The sequence below is a fragment of the Grammomys surdaster genome, unplaced genomic scaffold (assembly GCF_004785775.1).
Source record: "Grammomys surdaster isolate TR1022 unplaced genomic scaffold, NIH_TR_1.0 136, whole genome shotgun sequence".
NCBI classification, from domain to species: domain Eukaryota; kingdom Metazoa; phylum Chordata; class Mammalia; order Rodentia; family Muridae; genus Grammomys; species Grammomys surdaster.
The window spans coordinates 15,680,302-15,686,548 of NW_021604594.1; positions in this window are offsets into that span (position 1 = coordinate 15,680,302).

Genomic DNA, 6,247 nt, shown 5'->3' on the forward strand with positions numbered 1-6,247 from the left:
TCTCTCTCTCTCTCTCTCTCTCTCTCTCTCTCCCCCCTTCTCCCATTCTCTTTCTTTCTCTTTTCTCTTACTCCTCTCTCAGACCCTCTCCCTCCCTCCTCTGTCTTTCTTTTTCAGTTTTGCTCTGCTCTGCCCTCATACTGATATGATGCCTGTCTCCTCACAGATCCATGGCAGTGGAGCTGGCCAAACATAAGCTGAACCTATAGATCCATGAGCCAGAACAAAGTCTCCTTTCAACTGTTTCTCTCTCACGTAGATACACATGAGATACCACAAGCAAAATCTAACTGGGTGCTAGGCCCAGTTTGTCTCTCTGGCAATTGATATGCTCACGATATTCTTGTAAGTAAAGCCAATGAGCAGCCAATTGCAATTTTGATCTCATGCCAAGGCATCATATCTAATCACAGAGCGACTAGATTCTCTTCATTGACCTCCTCTAATGTATGTCTAGAAAGAGCAGAGACACTGTATTAGAAACCTATAGCCTCCAAAAGACACACCAGGGAATGTCACATACTGCTATTGCCAGAAGTGTGCCAGAGACCTGAGAGTGAAGGGCAAGCTGTGCACAAGACTTGCCGTAGCAGAATATGGCCTGAAGGCAAAGTCAAATCCTGTCTTGACCACTTCTTCATGTGTTCTTGAACGAACTGCAATGAGGACATCGCTCATGATTTCAGAGAGTCCTTGTGCCAAAATGTGTGTGGAAGGAAAAGCCTTTGAACTGTGAAATGTTGCAGAACTTCGAAGCTTCCATGACCCGTGTGTACAGAAGGGGCTGGGGATGATTTTGTGACTGTGCCTCTTTTCTAATCATTGTATTCTGAGGGTACCAGCAGCTTCAGGCTTTTGGTATATTCTTGCCCTCTAAAGAAGATGAATCAGAGACTCTCCAGCTAGGGGAATCCCCTTCCCCATGGGGTGTATTTATGTCTAAGTATGTATACATATTTTAGAGTATATGTGCAAGCCAGAGATCAATGTGTAACATTTTTCTATATCACTCTCCAATTTATATTTTGATTAGAGATAGGGTCCCTCATTGAGCCTGAATCTCTTGCATTAGCTGGCTGGTGAGCTCTAAGGACCCTCCTGTCACGGCCTCCTAGCACTAGAATTATAGGAGCATACTTCCGTGTCCAGCTTTTTATGCAGATCCTAGGGATTTGAACTCAGGTCCACATGCCTGTGCAGCAAACGCTTTAGTGGACGAGCCACTCCCAAGGCAAGGCTAGCTCCCCGTGGAGCTCTAACTCTTTATGTGGAGAGCATCTGATTATTTTCCTTACGACTCCACTATGATGTCCTAAGTAAAGACTTTGGAGGAAAGTCACATATGTCTCAATTCTTTCAGCCTTAGAATAGGAATGAGAAGCTCCTTGATAGTATGATAGTGCAGTTCTCCCATACCCAGCCTGCTTGCTCCCATCCTACCTCTCACAGAGGAAACCACTCCCTTTTCATAGTGACATCCTATGATGCAGGCATACCTCTGCCTCTCAGAGTCTCCCATGCTCCCTTGGAATGTGAACATAAGTTTTACATTTTTCACCATTTAATTTTTTAGATTAACATTTGCCTAGGAGGATCCCCTCCCTCACCAAAACAAAAAACAAACAAACAAACAAACAAAACCAAAAAAAACAACCTTCTAACTTTCAATAGTCAGTAAATAGGTGCCCCTTATAGTAGGGCTGGACATTGGAGTAAAGTCAGGAAATCCCCTGGTGTCAAAAAATGCAGTAGCAAGGACAACTCAGAACATCGAGAGCATATGTAGATGCTGCAGTCACTCAGGGCCAGGGTTCCCAGGTTTAGTAATCCAAGGCTTGTGTTATTATGCTCAGGCCAAGGCAGAATGAGGGTTAGGCCTGCAGGACTCTGAGTATCGCAACTACTACCTTGTATAGAAAGCCTGTTCCCTTGAGCACTCTGCTTAGAGGGAAGGACAAATCAGAGGAAATGGTGCCATTGGCTCGGAGAGGCTTAGATGAGAACTTTCTGTATCTTTTCTAGGCTCTGGAGCATAAATGTCCTTAAAGAATTGTGATCCTCAGTCAGCAGACCGGTCCCCATGTTGGCATTTTCCTCTGTACTTGTAATGTATCAGCTCTCCATGGAAAACGTGCCCTCCCCCTACAGTTCAAACCTTACAGTAATGCCCGAGAGACTGCCTGTCATGTGGGAGAGCGTGGACCATCATGGGTAATAATAAAGCAGTGTAGGCTCGTATCCCTGTGATAACGGGTGGGTGTAATATCACTGAGATAAGGCATTTATTATGATGATTACATTGAAGGCATTGTTCATGCTAGAAGGTGAGCAGTTCCTTAGAGATGGTACTTCACTCTCAGGAGACCCAAGGAAGGCTCTTTTGTCATCCCTGATATCAAGGGTGAGGACAACATGGTCTTAGTGTTAGAGAGCCACACGGCTGATCAAGTGCTTACTCAAAGTATCAGGCCTGTTCACCCGTGCCTCATTTCTCTGAATACCAACACCTTCCTCATCAGGAGTTCTGCTAGGACACCTGAAGACTTTGGTGCATATAGTAATGTCACACTCTCAAGTGTGTTGTTGGTCAAATAGGTAAATAAATAAATCCCCCAAGACTTTAATTTTATTTTAAAACAAAAATGATCTTTTTCCTGCAATTAGTACCTTTTAGGAGTCAGGGGCATGGAAGTATTAACAATGCAGGGAAGAAGAGGCCAGAGGTTCAGAAGGCAAGACAAAACTTGAAATGCTTGTGCACAAATAGCCACCATAGTTACAGAACTAATAATTTATCAACGTCTTGAAAATAGTTTGTTTTTGTTTTGTTTTACCATTTTTATGGTACCTAGTCTTGCCAGAACCAGCCAGCTCTGGCTTCTCTCTCTAGAGGAAGTGCTGTGGGATGGGCATTTGCTTGGGAGGCCTGCCCTCTGCTGGGATCATGATATATTACAGGCCAGTTTTTAACATTTTCCTAACCTGAGTCTCAGGCATGACTGTAGTTACTGTTAAGTCTTTTCTTTTCTTTTCTTTTCTTTTCTTTTCTTTTCTTTTCTTTTCTTTTCTTTTCTTTTCTTTTCTTTTTATTGGGGGTGGGTGGGTGGGTGGGTGGCTTTTGTCATATTTCTCTCATGTTTTGGATTCTTCTAGTATAAGTATTTATATTCATTGTATACATTTTCTGATTGTCTCTATTCCCAAAGCCTTAAAAAAAAATTAAAAAAGGGGGAGGGGGGAGATTCAAGAGCCCAAAGTATCAGCAGCAATAATGGTAAATATTGTGTCTTAGGTGACACACTGACATTACAAAAGCTCAAGGAAATCTAATGATCCTTTTCCACCACCTCAGCCACATGAGCTTTCCCTGGAATGCTTTGCTTATCAAATTAGCCATAGTTGATTGGACCAGGAATCGTCAACTAAGGCATACTAATTAGGTTATTTTGATAACAAACATGACCTCATCAGTTCCTGATGGATGTTTGAATAGAGGTCTCAGAAATATAGGACTCTGGCAAGAAGGTCATCTTGTCAGGTGTGTAGGGAGAGAGGAGAAGATGAACAGAAGGAAAAGAGGGGAAAATAGAGTTTGCCTGGATACTGACAAGAGAGTAAATTTTTTTTTGTCCACAGTCACAATCCCTCCGTATGCCTCTCTACTCTGATTTAGTTTATAAAACGAATTTCCACATTAAAGTGTATACATAAGCCAAGGCACATGGAAAAATAAACTGGACCTAGTTTAAAAAGGATAAAGTCCTAGTTAATATGGTACATTGAATGGTGTGCAGAATTTTTATTGTATTCTACTGCAATTAGGTTCAAATAAGGAACAATAAGTGTAAATAACTAGAAATATTTTGGAAGCAAAGCCAAGACAGCAACTCCAGAGTAAATCATAGGGAGGACACATTACAGCTGTACCAAGTAATGATGGAGTTCATCTTAAGGAACCTGGGTTTAAAGGCTAGGGATCAAGTGTCTCCACTTTTCCAGCACCTTCCTTGTTCATCCATACTCCCAAGCTCTGCTTCCTCCCTGTCTGCATCTCCAAAGAGGAGGGACACAGTGATGGCAGCAAGAGCAGGTGACTCCTTTAGAAACTCTTCCTTAGTTTAGGACTGGGAAAATACAGAACACAGAGCATCTAAAGCTAAAGCTTCCAGAATGTTATTCCTGTGGCCCAGAGTATCTCACCTGTGTGCATCTGTATGGGAGGGTGGGGATGAGACAGGTCCTTTCCACATGAGGCTGCCTGACTTTGTTCTCTGTGCAGATCCCTTCCGTGGGCAGCTAGAGTAGGCAGTGCCCACATGGATTTCAGTTACTGGAGTCGTTGGAGTCTAGCATCAACTCACTGTTCCTTACACTGAGGAAAGACAATCAAGGAACACTCTGAGCAGTTACCAAGTATCTGAGAGTCTAGTCTAGCATGACTTAACGTAGCCAGGACTGAAAGCAAGAAAAATGGAAAGACTGGAAATACGCTTTCTTCCACAAACTTTGACCATAGTTTCGAGAGAAGCCTTTGCATCCCAGTGTACCTCTCAAGCTGTCCTTGTATCTTTGAAAATGGCATCTCCCCCTTCATCACTGAATCAGCTGTGGTTCCAGCACAAGGACAATACCACATCATAGAAAGGAGTGTTCAGCATTTAACACTATTTGCCACACAGTGGCATTGGAGAAAATAATGACAAACTGGCATATCTGTCTCTGGATGCTAACAGTCAGACACCTGCCATTAACTAGAGAGAGGACCAAAGGGAACATGAGAATGGGGGCTGTTCCCACCCAGAAGCAGCACAATAACTTCCAGGCATTTTGTAGAACTCTGGGTTAAAAGAAATACTGCACGGCCCCGGAGACTAAAGGATAGGGGTGAGAACTGGAAGAAAATCATAGGAGATAGGGAGCAGTTGTCTCAGAGCTGGCTTGTGCACATGAGGGCTGTTTTTAAACACTGAATCATTTTTCCACCCTCCTCAGCTGTTCTTTCCCGTACCCCTCAGATTGATGTGTCTCGCTAAGAAAGGAGAAAAGAAAGGATGCAATTTGTTCAGAATCCTGCAAGTGGCTAGCATTCATTTGGGCATCTCATCTGTACATGTTACGGTGCAACGGGCCATGAGAGGTAGAAGTACTAAAATAGACATTGAACCACCAGCAGTGGAAGCAAAAAGCTGCCAAAGCAGACAAGAACAAGGCTTCGGAGACCAACCAAACCATCAACTTCAACATGGCAAGGAGGACAACATCCACAAATGCCTAACAGAACTACACTCAGTGTAGGAAAGATGAATCAGGAACCAGAAGATGGACAGAGAATATCTTCAGAGCCTGAATTTCCTGATTCGAGACACTCTTAGTCTCAAGTTACAAGACTGTTTCCTCCCAGTCCCAGACACTTAGGTGTCACTTCTGGTGGTGAATAATTACAAAGGCCAGGGAATAAAGTATAAAGGGGCATTAGAGTGGGACAAACTGACACGTTCATATGTTTGTGTCATACTGTTGCTTCTACCTCATACTCAGAAGTTTCCTGGGAGGATCATTAGTTTGTGACATAGAGATTGACCTTTATACAGTTAATCGACAGCTGGACTACATTTCCCAGCCATCCCTGGGTCAAGCACAAATGTACAAATGAGTTCTGCCTTATGAAATGCAGGTGGAAGAAGTGTTAGATTTACTTCCAGATATGGTCAGTACAGACCCCCTTCCCACTCATCATCCTTCATCCTTTTCCCACAAATATTAAAGATAGTGGAGGCACAAGATGGAGGACACACGGGTCATCAAGGACTTAAAAGAGAGGTACTAGTCCATCAGGGACAAGATTTTTGAAGCTTGAGGTGATGCTTCAATTCTCTATTCCTAAAGAATGGTTCCAAACAGTGCATTAAAACAATTTGTTTTAATCCCTATCAGTACTATAGGCTGACTCAGATAGGTCGAACTTGGGATGCTTCATAGACTTGCAGTCAGATGTGAGCATATCTCTTTCAGATCTTAACTGGATTTACTGCCCCTAACCGTTCCTGAGAAACACATTTAGAAGTCATGGGCCTGGAGAAGACGGCTTAATCAGGAAAATGCTCACTGGAGAAGCTGGCGGGCTGGAGTTTGATTCTTCAACCTGCGTGCACATTCTTGTATCTTGGCATTGGATATATAGAGATAGAAGGACCACTGGGTCTGCTGGGCAGATGACTTAATGAGATTAGTGAGGTCCTAACACCAT